At 44.8% G+C, this 17,711-nt stretch overlaps 1 protein-coding gene across 7 annotated transcripts in view; it reads left to right on the top strand.

Annotated features, from left to right (window-relative positions):
* The first annotated feature begins 3,968 nt into the window (after positions 1-3,968).
* Positions 3,969-17,711, top strand: part of TNRC6B (trinucleotide repeat containing adaptor 6B) — a 220,677-nt gene continuing 206,934 nt past the window's right edge. For 3 of the 7 annotated variants that reach the window (XM_053256272.1, XM_053256275.1, XM_053256279.1), the window contains exon 1: positions 4,771-5,412. The gene's annotated coding sequence lies outside the window, so the exon portion shown is untranslated. Of the gene's footprint in view, positions 4,453-4,769; positions 5,413-13,642; positions 13,723-17,711 lie in introns of those variants that run through there. The other 4 variants (XM_053256273.1, XM_053256276.1, XM_053256278.1 and 1 more) reach the window with 4 other exon arrangements.

Raw genomic sequence — 17,711 nt, 5'->3', positions numbered from 1 at the left:
CCAACCTGACTTATGGATCACATTGGTGTGTTGGGGTGGGGAGAGAAGGTATTCCCCTGCATGAGCATTAAGAGAGGGCTGTTCCTAGGCATTGGAGGGCTGAAGAATATTGTCCAATAATTGGTCAGATATATGTGAAAAGTAGACCAAACCCTGTCAAGCTTGAACTGTGGACAGCCAATGTTGTTGTTGTCTTAAGCATCAAGACTGTACACCATTGAACTGCACAGGAGATATCCACCAGTGCAGCTGGGTTGCCTTAGTTTGGCATCCTCATTAGCCAGTTGTTTCACCTAGTCACTGGAGGCTTCTGGAAGCCTACAGGCAGGAGTTGAGGACATGCCCTCTCTCCTTGGGAGACGATGCTACCTTAGAGAGCGTCTTCTTCTGTATGATCCCCATTGCACATTGACGTCATCTGGAGAGGTCTGTCTCCAGTTACCACCAGAACATCTGGTGCCGACTTGGAACCGGGCCTTCTCTATAGCTGCTCCTGGCCTATGGAATGCACTCCCAGCAGATATCTGCAGTTTAGATTCGCTGTTGGCCTTTAAGAGAGCCCGGAAAACTTATTTGTTTGGCCTGGCCTTCCAAGGTTCTGAAATTGTTTGGGGGTATTTTAATTGATTTTAAATGGTTTTGAATTGTTTTAAAATTGTTTTAAGTAGTATGTTTTAGATGGTGTTTGTTTTATGTCTTTTTAAACTTGTTGTGCGTGGCCCAGAGCCTTTGGATGGGGCAGCCTATAAGCGTAATTAATAATAACAACAACGGCACTTTCCATCCATGATAATGGATGGACGGAACCATAAGTCAAACATACCAGTGATGGTGTGTGTTATGCATGTGTCACTGAAATGCTTTTCTTTGTATAGGATATTTCCAGATGGAGGGCTTTTTTGAGGGAGATTCAGGGGCTTAGGCAACTTACTGCTTTCCAGAGCTACTGCTGGGCATCTGCACCTAACAGTTCTTGCATTAGTTCATCCTGATATTTTCTCTTCATATCAGTGTGGGCATTGTGGGTCGTGTTCCCTCCCACTTTAACTTCCCCTATGATGTTTAATTCTGTGCACATACAGAAAGCATTTCCCCCCTTTACTACTAAAATGAATATTTATATATCGCTTTTCAGCTTTATTTAATGTTTATATACCACTTTTTTCTGTTTTGCACAGAAATAAATACAATGGTTCTTTTTCTTGACACACTGTTGTTGCCCACTAACACACCTTCTGCTTACAATACTTCTTGCTTAGTGACCCTGCAACATCCCCTCCCCACTTCCACACCACAGCAGTGGCCTGGATAGGGAGAGAAAGGTACATGACGAGGCTGAGGTTGTCACTGAACAGAGGCACCAGAGATCGTATGATGATCACCAGCTTGTGTAGCCAACAGGCATGAGGGCATTACCAGCCAGCAGAACCAATTATGTTATCCAGAAAAACACCTCCATACTCTCAAAAGCTGTAACTCTGTCTTCATTAAAACACTGGAGACAGTAAATGAAAAACAAGGGAAGAGTTCACATTCTGAGTGTATATATGTTTTAAGTAATGGCATAACTTCCCTAAATGCCTGCCTTGAGGCAGTAATGGGTTGGATAAAGGATAACAAACTAAGACTAAATCCAAACAAGATGGAGGTGTTCATTATGGGAAGCTGCAGTTAGGGAAATGAGATAGATCGGCAGGTTCTGGAAGGAGTTACACTCCCACAGAAGGAACAGGTCCACAGTTTGGGAGTATTTCTGGACCCAGCCTCTCTCTGATACCTCAGGTGGAGGTGGTGGCCAAGAGCGCTCTCTATCAGCTTCGGCTGGTTCGCCAACTGTGCCCTTTCCTAGAAGTGAGTGACCTTAAGACAGTGATACACATGCTAGTAACCTCCAAGCTTAATTACTGCAATACACTCTACATAGGGCTGCCTTTGTATGTAGTCCAGAAACTGAAATTAGTGCAGAATGCTGCTGCCAGTTTGGTCTCCAGAACATCCAGAAGAGACCATATTACTCTGGTTTTAAAAGATCTACATTGGCTACCAATAGGTTTCCAGGCAAAATACAAGGTGTTGGATATTACCTATAAAGCCCTTAATGGCTTGGCCTTCTTCATTATTAACCCCACCGCCTATTAAGATCTTCTAGGGGAGGTTCATCTGAGGTTGCCGCCGGCTCATCTGATGATGAGACAGAGCCAAGCCTTCTCTGTAGTCTCCCCAGAGCTGTGGGAACTTCCTGCTGAGATTAGAGCTGCCCCATCCCTGTTGGCTTTTAGGAAACAACTAAAGACACATCACTTTAGCCAAGCTTTTTAGCTTTTCTTATGAGTGGTTATTTTAATTTGAACGGGTTATGTTTTAATTGTCTTAAAATTTCTTGGTTTGTTTTATTGTTGTAAACTGCCTAGAAACTTTGGTAGTGGGTGGTATAAAAGTATGTTAAATAAAATAAATAAATAAAATTAAGGGCAATATATGAGGCCAGCCAAAAGACCCTGGCTGGAGTACCTGACAGCGGAAAGAGGGCGGGGGGAAAGATATGGAGATGTCCTCCTTACAACTTTTCTTGGCTCCTGTTAACAGTGAGGGTTTTCACCTTCTACCTTTGTGCCCTGCCTAAACCTCAGTATAAGCTTCCCAGGAAACTCACAAATCTTGCCACCTTTCCTTGAAAAAAACTCAACCTGTCTCTTTTAAATGCCCTATTTTATCATCAAAGTTACATCTGCCTATGCATGGAATACAAGAGGGGAAGTAAAATTTGAATGAAAAAAAAAGGAGAGTTAAGAGCCTCATTTAAAGGCTTAACTGTAGATGGTGTTATTTGTAGTATATTTGAAATGTCCTCACCTTAAAAAAAAAAAAAAGAGTCACAACTATCGATGCACACATAACACATAAACATCCTTGGACTCAATGAAATGTTTAATCCATTTCCCAGATTTCTTTGGATCTAAAAGCAGCCCCCAAATTGGGGAGTCAATGGACACTTGACAAGATCAGTGGACTTTGTGACAGACATTGTAGAGGGGGGAGGGTAAATGAGAGTTCTCTTTATCCCTTTTACAAGAGGATACTTGAAACAAAATTAAGGCTGCCGGGGAAAAATGAAGATTGTATTAAATAACTCTGCACCCCAATATCCTAGTCTGAATATCCTAGTCTAAATGTCACAGTTAAACTTCTAGTCACCATGGCTCCCTGATGTCTGGGATTTGCCAAGCCTTTACTTACTTCCTAGTAAAGGTGGTTAGAATCTAGGAATTTTTAGTGCTTCTCTTGAAACAAGTCTCCCCTGCCCCCAAGCATTGGGGAGACTTGCACTAACCCATCCACTCATCATAAACTATAAAAGGGTGTATGGAAAGATTAACACATTTCAGCCTGGCACGGGAGAGAGGCATAATTTTAACCCCAAATGCTTCTGGAGCAGCAGAAGAGGAGGGGAAAGGGCTAAAGTCCTCTGAACAGGGAAAGATCCACTTCCTATCGGCCACAAGCTCCCGCACTTGCCTCTCTCAGTCTCAGGTCGGCAGTCCCAGCCTTTTCGCTCGCTGATTGACTCTCCTTTCTAGCAGCAGCCACGGGAAGGATAGAATTAGCATAAGAAGGGCAATAAAGGTAAAGTTTGCAGTCAAGTCGATTTCGCCTCCTGGCGCCCACAGAGCCCTGGTAGAATACAGGAGTAATTTACCACTGCCTGTGTCTCCTCCCACGCAGTCTGAGATAATGCCTTTTAACATCTGCCTATATCGCTTCTGCTCGATATAGTAGCAACAGGGATTTGAACCGGCAACCTTCTGCTAGTTAGTCAAACATTTCCCCGCTGCGCCACTTAGGGCAATATAGTATCTTCAAAGAAAGGTGGGCGGGGGGAGCCAAGTGGCTTCCTAAAGTGAATTTAAAGGGACCACGCGCAGGGCAAGAAGAACCGGAAGAGAAGAGTGCCCAGCCAGGAACAGTTTCCCCAACCCACCTTTCGGTTTAAAGCCGAAAGAGAACGTAGAAAAAATAAAGGCACAGTGTAGCCAAGTGTAATTTTCCTGCAATGTAGCAAGCGTAAATAGTGTAGCAAATGCCGCTTTACTGTGGCTTAAGTCTCTTAAAATAAAATGACGTCCTGTGGCAAGAAGAAGCTGAGGAGTGCATCTGAGCTACACTGGCAATCAAAGGTTTAAAAACAAAAGGGGAGCTGAAAGGTTGTAATGGCGATCCAAGTAGCGTTTAATCAATCAATCAATCAATCAAATAGGTAATTAATTAAATTTCTATGCCGCCCATCCAAAGGCTCAGGGCGGGGCACAACAAGTTAAAGGAACAACTATGCGAAGATAGAACCTGAAGAGAAGTATTTCCAGGAGGAGAGGCGTGTTGTTCGGGGGCGGAAAGGAGGAGGCGTGATGGGGCATACCTTTCAAACTCAACCCTCCCACGTTTCCCACCTACCAGGTAACTATGCCTCTCCATCTTGCACTGTGGCTGTCCACGCCTTTTTCTCCTTGCACGGTTTTTTACCCCTTCTGTGTTGATGTTAGGGGGGGAGACACGGGTATTTAACAGACTGAATGTCAGTTTCATGGACTGAATGAACAAAATGCTCGGGAAAGGCTTGATGTCATCTAGTAAACTAGCAGCCTTAACCACAAAAGAAATCAGATAAATCATCAGAATAAATCACTATTACGCCCTGACAAAACCCGTAGCCTCAGATTTTATGGCGGGTGCCGTTCAACGGGCGTGATTGGCTGGTTATAATGACGAAATGTGCGACCAATGACCTCAGAGCAAGAAATAAGATAGGCGTCTCCGCGATTTCTTCTGATGGACCGCGTTCTCGGCCAATGAGAGAAAATCTAGAGAGAAGGACGCAGAAGAGAGCAACTTGCAGCAGCACTTGTAACCCTTCAGCAATTGGGAGTCAGAGAAGCACGCCGTCCAATTATTGTCACAAGCTTGTAGGGCGGAGCTTTATCTTGATCGGCAGCTCCTGAGACGAATGCGTCGCGAGAGTGTTGAAAGATCGCCCAACAGAAACCGAGAAGGGCTGGAATGGGGGGGAGGTCTCCTTAAGATTGTCAGGAAAGGTAGCGAATCGGCGCCACCGTTGCTGAGCACCGCCGAATCAACGCCGTGGAGGGCGGCCCTCGGTGTGTTTGGGTTCGTGTTCCTCCAGGGAGTGAGACGGCGACGACGACGACGAGGAAAGCTTTTTTTTTTTTTTTTTGGTGGTGTTTCTCCCCGCTCCCTCCCCCCGCCATTTGTTTTGATCTTCGTATCTGGTGGTTTGCGTTTTCCCGGCGGGTAAAACGGGCGGGATAAGCGGCTCCTGCAGCAGCGGCGCGGAGAAGGAGGTGGGCTCCGCCTGTGCAGCGCGGCGGGCGAAAAGGCGACAGCTCGAGCTCCTGGTCGGTGAGTGTCGAGGCTGGCCGGCCGGCCGCGGAGTTCCGCTCCATGCTCTGTAGCGTGGCTTGCGCTGCTGAAGCAGGAGGCCGCTGAGGGCCCTTTCGTGGCCTTCCCTGGCGCCGGAGGAGCCCAGGAAAAGCTGCCTCAGCTTGGGGCCCCTCAGGCGCCGCTCTTCTCCCCTCCCCCCGAGGGCTGCGCGCTTCGTTTTGTGGCGAGGCCGTACACACGAGGTCTCTCTCCACCTCACTGCCACGACCGTGGTTGCAAAACGGGGTTGAAGCGGTACCGTTTGGGGTGGGCGGGGGAGAGGCCGCGCGAGTTGGGGCGGGGGGGGGCGCGCTGTGCCATGGGGTCGTCTGCGCATGCGCCGGGGGCGCTGCCTTCTGTGGGGATTCGCGGTGGGGAGTTTCGGGGGGTGCGGGCTGGAGTAGGAAGAGAGGCCGTCCCGGAGGCCTGAGAAACGGAGACGGAGGACCGGGCTGGAAGGGAGCTTCGCTTTCCCACAGAGCACATGACGTAACTTCCATCGTGCCTCAAACCACTCTCAGTCCAAGCCAGGAGGCGGGAGGAGCGCCGTGGAAGGGTTGCTGCTGCTGCTGCCGCTCTGGTGGTGGTCTGCAAAAACCGTCCCGTCCGCTGCCCGGCAGGACCTTTTCTGTGCTCTCCCTGCTACGCTTAGACTCTGACTCTGTGCTACGAGATTGCTGTGGGAGACCGTGGAGTACCCCGAGCGCCGGTGCAGTCTTATTTATAGCACTGCTGGTTGTCGGCGTCCTCAGCCCTTTGAGTGCAGCATGGAAAGATGATCCTAAAGGATATAAATACATCTGACCGGCTGCCTCTTCTCTCCTTCCCCTCCCCCGTCAGCGGGACACTCTCGCTCGCATCCAAAGGGTGGTGACCTGCTGCCTCGAGCGTAACTCGTTCTGCACGTTGCATAATAGTAGACGGAGCCGCTAAGAAATGTTAGTAGAACTGGTGCGGTGGGGGGGGGGCAATGTCGGAGACGTTTCTCACTGAGAAAAGTGTTAGCTCCTCTAGATATATAATAAACCATGTCGGATTAACACGTGTGTAAGTAGGTAGTGAGAGTACAAGGTTCAGAAGAGTGTGTGTGATAAACGTTGCTAGTTCTGTGATGAGAACTGACAGCAGCCTGCCAGCTGGTTTGACATTGACTATGGCTTCAAGTGCCCCATGTGCTTTCTCACGCCTAGTAATTTGTTGTTCTGTTCAAAACACAACACGCACATATCTTCGATACAGTTAACACAGGCTCATCTGGTGTGCATGACTGTCTCTTTCCACACGTGGGCTACCTCTGTTTACATGACTAAAGAATAACGTAGTAAAACAGGATTCATTGTCCTCCTGAAAAATAATGTAATGCTGTTTCAGATCCCAAACTTTGGATTAAATCATGGCAGAACTTCATTGTGTGAACAAAGGCTTTCTAAACTGAAAACAGTAGCATAGCTTTATTCTTTGGCAATTGTTCCAAGGCCATACTGGTGATTACATTAAGCTTTGTTGGATGGCCATGCTGGCATTCTGTCAGCTACTATAATAAAAAGTTGTGCAGAGATGAAATGCTTATTCTAGCATAGTTTGTTAAACTCCAGAACCTTCCCCAGAGAGTTCCTTGATATTGCCTTAGCAGGATCCGTGGGGAAATACTGATTTTCCTAAACTGAATGAGGATTCTTTTTTCTGGGATAGTGATTTCCTATCTTTCATCCTGATTGTGAACTTTGTCAGGATTTCTGGGATGATCTCAGTTTTTACTTTAATACAAGGGAAGTATTGCTGTGACCTCTTTTCCTGCAGGATTTGTGGAAGTTTATAACTTCCTAAAGTTCATAGCTTTCTGTTGGGTGGCCATGCTAACATTCTTTCAGCTGCTATAATAAAAAGTGCTGAGATTGAAATGCTTTTTCCAAGTTCTTGCTTTAAAAATAGCACTTTGACTATGTAAAAGTTTCATTTTTTCATTTTTAAAATTGTGATATTGATTTTTTGTTAATATAATTAATTATATTGTTTTTGTAAATGTTGGTTGTAGGGTTTTAATGGCAAACATGTGCCAAAACGACCATGGCCCTGTTTGTTCAGGATCAGGTTACTTTAATAGATTTGTTGAGCTTAACTGTTGTGTAGTTGTACATTACATTATTATTTTGATTGCTTAATTATGTATTGTTGTGTAGTTGTACATTACATTATTATTTTGATTGCTTTTAGCACTCTCTGTAGGTTAGTGCAGAGCAGCATGTCTCTTTGTTTCCCCCCCTAAGCTGATTCTTACACACTCTGAAGGAACATGTTGGATTGACTAGTATGCATGGGGGACAGTTGGTGTTGGCTGGAAATTTGTAGCGCTAGGAGCACTTTCCACAGACTTCAGCTGGGTAAGAGTCTGTGATTCTTCAGACTTGACAATAGCAACTATTGTTCATACCTCTTCTAACTTCAAGATTTGATTACAATTATACACACTCTGTGAGGCTCTGTAAATTCCAACTAGTGCAGGGCATGGAAGCCCATCTCCTGAATCCTATTATATTAGTGTAAGGATGTTGTTACATACAACCTCTGGCTCCTTATAGGAGGTATTTCATCTTTATCCCACCCTTCTTTTAGTGAGCCTAGGGTGGTGTACATAGATTGCCCTCTGTTCTCACAGCAACTCTCTCAGGTAGATTATGTTGAAAGTTGGTGACTGGACCAAGGTAATCCAGTAAATTTTGTGGGTGAGTGTGGATATGAACTTTGTTGCCCTCATTGAAAGCCAGTACTCTGACCATTACAGCACATAGTGACAAATCCCAGGTGCCATGGAGCCATGGCACCTAGAAATTTAACTGTAGCATCTAGATTAAGATATTCAGATGCAGAGTTATTGCGGTGGGGCGGGATCTTTATTTGTCTTGGGCAGCCCTGTTTGCTCCTAGAGCCAAATAAAATTTAAGGCCTGCATTATGTGACACACTTTTTAATATGGGGATTTAATAATCCAACATTTTATCACTTGATTTCTAGAAAACGTTAATTAATGTCCCTGCAGACAGGCAGCAGCTTTATTATTTTTATTTATTTATTATTATTATTATTATTATTATTATTATTACCGCTCTTCCTCTAAGGAGCCCAGAGTGGTGTGCTACATACTTGAGTTTCTCTTTCACAACAACCCTGTGAAGTAGGTTAGGCTGAGAGAGAAGTGACTGGCCCAGAGTCACCCAGCTAGTTTCATGGCTGAATGGGGATTTGAACTCAGGTCTCTCCAGTCCTAGTCCAGCACTCTAACCACTACACCGCTCTGCCTCTCTGTGCTGAAGGCTGGCGGGGGGAGAGAGCAGCCTGGGGCTGATGCTGGGGGGATGGGGGAGGGTGGGGAGAGCAACCTGGGGCTGATGCTGGGGGGAGGGTGAGTGTGGGGAGAGCAACCTGGGGCTGATGCTGGGGGGAGGGGGAGGGTGGGGAGAGCAACCTGGGGCTGATGCTTTGCGCCAGGTCAGCGAAGTCTCCGGAGGGGAGACCAAAGGCTGAGTGCATACCACACAGATGCTCTGTGCGGGGTCAGCTAGTTAACATAACTTCAAATAGTTATTTTTAAAAAGAAAAACAAAGTAATTTTTTCTTTTTAATTTCAGAGCAGTGTGAAAACACAACCTATTTCTGAAATTGCAAAACTATCTCAAAACTGTGCATAAGACTGCAGCCTTATCTTGTCAATGATCCTTGTTGAATTTATAATTCAGGTTGGAAAGTATTTTCCTTAAGTAATTTGGTATAGTGCTAGGTATATAGCATATATAGCACTGAGCATGACACTCTATAAAGAATGAGATAATAGGTCCCTGCCCTGTGTACCTTACAACCTAGATGTTGGTACAAAGGAAACTGAATAAGAGGAGGGAAATGAAGGCAGAGGGAAGAATATGAGAATATTTTTTACATGTATTTGAGCTTGGTTGCAGTAGAGAATGGGACTAAGGTTTTGGGCTTCATTGTAAAAGGAGGGTTTTAAGAAGGGATCTGAAGTAAGTAAGAGTATGCATCATATATGTGTGTTCTGGGAGGAAATTCTAAGCATAAACAGGATTAAGGGAGAAAAAGGTGAAGACATCTGAAGGAGCAAGAGATGTTTGGATGATTGAGGGTGGTGGAGCTGGAGGAATTAAGTATGAGCGGGAGTGTAATGGTATATGAGATCTGAGGTAGAGAGGGGTAAGGCCATGGGAGGCTTTGAAAGTAAGCAAGGAACTTATGCTGGATCCAGAAGACGGTAGGAAGCTAGTGATTGCGCAGGGGTGGGTGGGTGTATGACATGGTCAGAGCAATGAAAGAGGGAAATGATTTTTTTTCCCCCCCAGCAGTACGCTGGGTGGATGTGAGATTAATCAGTGGAAGATGACTGAAGGAGAAGTTGCAGTAATCAATGCAAGAGATTACCAAAGCAGAAATTTGAGGATTTGCCAAGGGGACAGAAAGGAAGGGCTGCTGTATTGCAGTATTGTAAAGGAAGCAGCAGTATGATTTTGTGATAAACTGAATGTAGCGAATCAAAGAAAAGCCAAGGTTTTCTGTCTGCTCATTGAGGTATTCAGATGGCAGTATTGTCAATGGGCAAGGAGAAAGAGGGCTTGGGTGGCAAGATCAATTTTGGACATATAAAGCTTGAGAACTATGATGCACCCAAGCTGATAGATCAGACAGTTTGAGATTCAGCATTGAGTGATGGAAGAACGTTCTGGGATAGAGAAGTAGAGATGAGTATTTTCAGCTAGGGGTGTGCCCAGACTGCGGTTTGAGCACCGTTTGGGAGCGAGAGCTTTAAGAAAGAGGAGAGCAGGTCCTTAACTGCTCACCGCCACCCCATGCAGCTTACTGCTGGGGTGGTGCTCAATCCAGGTACCCCCGCGGGGCACCAGAATGCCCATTAATAAAATAGATTAATAAAGTTAAACCTCTAAAAAGACCAGGCTAAAACCACATTTTTTAAAAAGTTTCAATTAAAAAGTTATTAATAAAAAGCTAAAACCTGAGAACTATAAAAACTAATGAACCTACCAGATATAAGCAGAAGATAAAACATTAAAAAGCCTCTTTAAAAAGATGTGTGTTAATTGTTTTTTAAAAACATTGAGAGAGGGAGCATTGGCGAAGCTCTTTGGGGAAGGCGTTCCGAAGCTGAGGGGCCACAACTAAACAAACGACGGATATTTATATACTGCTTTTCAGCAAAAGTCCACAAAGTGGTGTACATAGATATAAATAAATAAAATGGTTCCCTGTCCCCAAAGGGGTTTCATTCTAAAAATAAACATAAGGTAGACACCAGCATCAGCCACTGGAGGGATGCTGTGCTGGGGATGGATAGGGCCAGTTGCTCTCCCCTCTGAAAGGTGCCTCTCTGCTCAATTAGCAGGGGGAAACCGAAAAGGATAGGATCAAGGGGACCAGTGGAGGGATTTGGTGAAGGTGACAAGACAACTCAAGTGAGACAAGGAATTGAGAACAGTATGGATGGCTTCAAATTTGCCTCCTTCAATGTCAGAATCCTGAGCAGAGAGCAAGGAGGGAAGAGGTGGAGGGTTGGACCTTAGCAAGAGGTATTTAGGATTCCTTGAACTGATGTGCATAAGGGAGATTTATTGTTTGGCCAGGTGGATGGCAAACAAGGAAGACAGGGTGAATTTATAATATAATCAGAGTAGAGCAGATGGAAACGCATGACAGCTGGTCAAAAAGGTCAAATGACGGTAAGAAAGATGACACACGCCAACACCAGGTAAGATACTTGGCATATAGGTGTTTATATACCAATGGCAGATGCCTCTGACCCAAGATGAGTGAGTGCTTGATTGCTAATGAAAACCTAGATATAGTGGGCATAATGGAAACCTGGTGGAACATTGAGAACTAGTGGGACACTGTTATTCCTGCATACAAACTCTACAGAAAGGATGGCGTGGGGGGGGGGGGAATAGCACTTAAAAGAGAGATAAAATCCAATAAGCTAGAAAACCTAGGAGGACTGAAACGTTTCGGTCTTGGGGGTGGTGGTTTGGTGTTTCGGTGCCGGCGGGGGTAGTACTTTAAGGGCGGGGGAGGGTGTACTCACTCCTCCTGCCACATTTTCCCTGCCGGCGCTCTGTTATCTTTAAGCCCCTCAGGGCCGCCCCGTTTCCCCCATCAGCCGGAAGTAGCATGTGCGCATGCGCCCATTGTGCGTGCGCACAGCAGACGGGCGCACACTTGCTACTTCCGGCCACTTCCGGCTGACGGGGGAAACAGGGCATCAGGGAGGAACGCTGCTGCCTCTAGGGGCTTAAAGATAACAGAGCGTCGGCAGGGGAAATGCAGCGGGAGGGGTGAGTACACCCTCCCCCACCCTTAAAGTACTACCCCTGCTGGCGCCAAACATATTCATGCACATCCCTATTGGAGTCCTCCACATAATTATTTGGAGAACAATATAGGTGACAATATGAGGACTGAAGGGAAATGTGTTATTAGGGACATGCTATCGCCCTCTGGATCAAAACCTTGAGAATGATCTGGAGCTGAAGAAGCAAATCTGAGAGATGTTAAAGAGAGGGCAACCAAGATGATCAGGGGCCTAGAGCACCTTTCCTATGAGGCAAGACTACAACACCTGGGGCTTTTTAGTTTAGAAAAAAGACATCTGCGGGGAGACATGATAGAGGTCTATAAAATCATGCATGGTGTGGAGAAAGTGGAGAGAGATAAATTCTTTTCCCTCTCACACAACACTAGAACCAGGGGTCACTCCATGAAATTGATTGCCAGGAGGTCTAGGGCCAACAAAAGGAAGTACTTTTTCACACAACGCGTGATCCACTTGTGGAACTCTCTGCCACAGGATGTGGTGACAGCCAACAACCTGGATGGCTTTAAGAGGGGTTTGGATGACTTCATGGAGGAGAGGTCTATCAATGGCTACTAGTCAGAGGGCTGTGGGCCACCTCCAGCCTCAAAGGCAGGATGCCTCTGAGTACCAGTTGCAGGGGAGTAATGGCAGGAGAGAGGGCATGCCCTCAGCTCCTGTCTGTGGCTTCCAGCGGCATCTGGTGGGCCACTGTGCGAAACAGGATGCTGGACTAGATGGGCCTTGGGCCTGATCCAGCAGGGCTGTTCTTATGTTAGAGACAGAGCTCTAATAATGGGTGACTTCAATTACCCTCTTGTAGATTGTGTATATTCACTGGGAATCAGATTGTAGTTAGCAATTCCAGTGAAATGTTGCCCACCTCCAGCAATTTAACTGAGACTGTCCTGAAATTCTGGATTCTCATGACCTGCTCTGTGGGAATGTGCAGGGCTCACTGATCACGGTTGACATAACCCTGATTGGTTCATTGTGAGAACATGGCCCTAGTGAAATTGATTAGCAGAAGGTGCCGGATGGATGAAAAGAAGTAGTTTGCACAACATCTTGTCTCAAAATGTGGGAATGACCAGTAGGCTTAATCAAGGACTGATAGATCTAGCCTAAAATGAAAGTTAACACTTATATTCTATTTCTTGCTTGCTTCTTCTGCTTCCCTCATTAAACTGTTACATCTGGACCATGACAGCTGTGCCAGTTGGCTTGACCAAGCAGCCAGCCCTGCATAATGCAGTCTTGTGCATGGGGAAGCCAAATAGGGGGACACACAGCCACAACAGCACTGCTCTGCTTTATTTTCCTTTCCTAGCAGCCAATTAGTATGTGCTGTTGATTCTTTGTTGTACTAATCCTCTGTCTTAGTTGGCCTGGAAAGAGAAAGCAGAACAGAACAGTTTTTAAATGGGCGCAGAGGAGGTGGGGCAGAATAGAGGGAATGTAGCAGTGAGCAAGTATGGTAAGTTTGCTTATGTTTCAAAACTTTCAGGGCTTTAGCCTTCATAGCCAATACCTAGTGATGCTCCTGCAGTGGTCCGTCTACTTTTTTCATCTCTGTGTGGAATGAGTTTTATTCTGGGCGGCAGTATCAAGGCAGTGTGTGCGCACACCTGCATTCAGAATGGGGCCTTCCTGATTCAACCTGTGGGATGTAAAATGAATGAAGCGGACATCCAAAAACTTGTGAGTGTGCGCACGCCTTAGAGGAAACAGCGTGCTCCTGCATCAGTTCTTAGAGTCTGCAATAATTTATTTTCAGGCTCAGCCAATGCAACATGTTGGAAAGCAGGAATTGACCATATTTCACTGACCTCGGCAGCCAAAGCAAAAATTGGTTGATAGGACGCTGCATCTCTCTGGTCCCTGATTTCCCAATTCAGTTCCACATCTGAAAGGATGATAGGGTAAGGTGCTCTGGGTGCCTGCATAAGGCCATGGACATATAAGGTGTTGCTGGAAAGGGGGCTGGATGCTTGTTTGGGTTTGGATGCCTCGGCAACACAGCGGCCATGCTTCCCCCATTTTCCTCCCAGCTCCGAAGCCAGAGATGAAATGGTGTTTGCTATGCAACTGTGGGGGTGATCTCCCCACCTTTTGCAGCTTCAAGGCTGGAGAAGTTGGGGCTCATCATATGATGATGGTGACATAGTCATCCCTGTGGTAAGTACAAATGTGAAACCTTGCTGTCAAGTCTACACAACTTCTGAGATAAATCCTTCCCATGGCAAATTTTGTACTTAGCCATATGTGGCCTCTTGATGGTAGCTCTGGAAGTTAAGTTCCAAATTGAGAGTGGTGTTGGTATTTCCCCTTGCTGCTGTTTTTTCTGCACTGCCTCCTCCTCCCGGAACTTTCTTCCTCCAGATGCCTGTAAAAGCCGGATCAGAATTTTGTGGCTGAGGAACATGGAGTTCATTAGCAAGGGGCTTTTATTTCAGGGAGGTGTCTTGATCATGTGCTTCTAAATGCACAATATCTCTCCCCCCCCCTTCAGATATTTAGTTTTCCTTAAAACCGATAACAGCATCCATTCACCATGGGAGGGTTCAGGCTAGCCTCGTAGCTGGGATTCAATTTGTATTTAGGATAGTTCATAGTATTTAATGCTAGTCAGAGTTGCTGTTTAGAGCTTCAAGATCCAGTTCAACAGGAGTCCTAGTTAGTGTTGACCATCTTCAGTGGGCCACCTCCAGCCTCAGAGGCTCTGCCTCTCAATACCAGTTGTAGGAGAGAGGGCACGCCCTCACCTCTTGCCTGTGGGCTCCCCAGAGGCATCTGATGGGCCACTGTGGGAAACAGGATGCTGGACTAGATAAGCCTTGGCAGCGCTGTTCTTATGTTAACACTAGTAGCAGTGTTTCCCTTAACCAAAGCTAAGGAGGAAGAGCAGGGTTCCATATTTTTGCTCACTCTTGAGTTCAGCATAGTGAGTGTGATTTGCTATGGCTCTTCACTGAAGAGGGGAACCAGCATTGTCTGGATTTGTGCCATGTACCATTGAGCTGTCCCCCCCCTCTCATTCTTGTGCATATATCAAATTAGTTGAGCCACCATGGCAGCAAAGACTGCTTTCTACCATTCAGCTGCTGTGCTCTTTGCGTGACTGTATGGAAATAGCACCCAGAATGTGTTTGGTTAATGCCAAAGGTTGAAGGGATAATTTTGACAGCTAATATAATGGTGAGAATGATTTAACACTAGACTACACTCAGGGTATACAGGCAAACATTGTTATCCACAATTTCGTGTATCCACAATTGGATAATTGACACCTGACCTTGGCATATGCAGAAAAAAAGGATCAACAAAAAGTCAATTTCACGTATCTGTGGGTTTGGGGTGGCCCGAAATGACCTCGGAGATAACTTCTGTCCATTTTAGGAAGAGGAGACATTTTGTGCCTGATTTGTGTTTTTAAAAAACACAGGAAGATCCTATTTCCCCATCATTTGGGGTGCATTGCTGGATGCCTGGAGACCTGCAGAGCATATTAGGGCACTTATTTCTCAATTTCCAGCCCCACCTTTTTTTGCTGTTTGCACCCATGTTCTTCACGTCCAGGAACCTAACCCCACCCCGCCAAGTCCCATTGACTCAATATCTCATCATCTGCGGTTTCGTCATATATATGATGAATATTTATATATCGCTTTTCAGCAAAAGTTGCTAAAGTGGTTTACATAGATATAAACCTCTGTCCCCAAAGAGCTTACAATCTAAAAAAAATCCGTGGCAGACTGCGAGAATTGAACCTCTGCGGATAACAAGATACACCTGTATTAATATTCTGGTCTTGGACCATTAACTTGATTATTACAAAGGGAAGAATGAATAAAATGGTGAGCTTTTAAATTGGTGCTGAACTTTGAGTACCTAATCTCATGTTGTAGGATGACTCTATTTGTGCAGAGTTCTGTAATTTCTCATTTGTAGACACTTAAACATTCTTATAAATTTTGGCAACTATGCAACATATATTTATGAGAGGTTAAAAAAATATATTTATTGCGACTAGTTTTTAGTTGGCATGGGTATTGGGGATTATACTGTTCCATTTGATGCTGTAATTTGTTTCCTTCTCCTAAGGGTAGATAGTTTGCCAGACAAAATAAGAGCCTGTTCTCCCTATGTATGAGTAACCCACTCTCTGAGAGTTCTAGTTCAATTTGGTACAATACTTTATATTGGTAATTTTCTTCTTCCATATGATCAATTATTCTTAGCAAGGATTTTGTCAGGCTTTAAGCATTCTCCAAAACTGTTCCAGTCTCTCACATAAAGTTACATTTGGAAATATTCCTACAACCATCTAAATTTTCTTAATCTGCTCTTCCTTTTTAAAAATTGAGCATGCCAAAAATATGTATTTAAAGTTTATCTTAAACTTGGGGAGCAGTTTTGTTCCATGTGAGGAGACTTGCATACCAAAACTTGTGCACAGGCTTTGTGCACAGAAGACAAATATTAACAAGGTCTCTTACACTTACAGTAAAGTTTTGGCTAGATAAGGGAGTCTGGCATCTTACTAAAGCTACACTTGTACCATGAGCTTTGCATAGCTAGAATCACACTGTCACTAAGTCAGGGCTGCACAACTTCAGTTGTCCTACAAATGTTGGACTGCAACTCCCATCATCCCTGGCTATTGGCCACTTATTGCTGGGTATGATGGGAATTGTAGTCCAAAAGCAGCTGAAGGGCCAGAGTTGTGCAGTCCTGCACAAAGCACATTTATTACAGTTGATGGGTTGGAGATGGTAAGAAACTTAAATACTGTATCCTTTGTATATCCTTGTCATAGGGAGTGTACACAGCCTACAAGCCAAACATTTTTATAAAGCAAACATTTGGGTGGTTCATAGGCTGCCATATTGCTATGCTTTGTAAGTAAGCTAGGAGCAGTGTTGTCATGAAGTACTAGCATAATCAAAGGGACTGTCTTCAATTTGTGAAAGCAAATGACAAGCTTAGGCCCAGGGCAATGCTCTCTTGCCAACCGTACTTGCTGCCATGTATTTCCAATCTCATGATGTAAGATATGTTAAAGTATTAATGTATTGTTTATATACCACATTTCAATACAAAAGTTCTCAAAGCGGTTTACAAAGAAAAAAGGATAAGATGGTTTCCTGTCCTGAAAGGGCTCAATTTAAAAAAGAAACACAAGATAGACAACAGCAAAAACCACTGGAGGACTACTGTGCTGGGGTTGAATAGGCACATTTGTTCTTCCCCAGCTAAATGGGAGAACTACTCTTTGCCTATTTAGCAGGGGTTTGTCAGTTCAACTGCATGGTGAAAAAGTAGTTCAGAGGCTTGTTTACTTCTGTGTGTTATCCATACTTTTTTTTTAAAGTAAAAGAAAAGGCAACCTTGACCTGCTGTTCTGTTATTCTGTATCTGTGCCTGAGAGTCTGTTTTGGATTTTTTTGGGGTGTGTGTGTGTGTGTGTGTGTGTGTGTAAACAAGACACTGTAAAGTCTAATGCTAATCTGTGTACTACATGCACACTACTCTCATCAGACACCTGGTGTTTTGGTGTGTTTTTATATCTACAGGTGAAACTCGGAAAATTAGAATATCGTGTAAAAGTCCATTAATTTCAGTAATGCAAATTAAAAGGTGAAACTGATATGTGAGACAGACGCATTACATGCAAAGCGAGATAAGTCAAGCCTTAATTTGTTATAATTGTGATGATCATGGCGTACAGCTCATGAAAACCCCAAATCCACAATCTCAGAAAATTAGAATATTACATGGAACCAAGAAGACAAGGATTGAAGAATAGAACAATATCGGACCTCTGAAAAGTATACAGTGTACTGTGCTTGATTGGCCAGCAAACACGCCTGACCTGACCCCATAGAGAATCTATGGGGCATTGCCAAGA

The sequence above is a fragment of the Hemicordylus capensis genome, chromosome 5 (assembly GCF_027244095.1).
Source record: "Hemicordylus capensis ecotype Gifberg chromosome 5, rHemCap1.1.pri, whole genome shotgun sequence".
Lineage (NCBI taxonomy): Eukaryota > Metazoa > Chordata > Lepidosauria > Squamata > Cordylidae > Hemicordylus > Hemicordylus capensis.
This window is presented reverse-complemented; position numbering and strand designations above follow the sequence as displayed.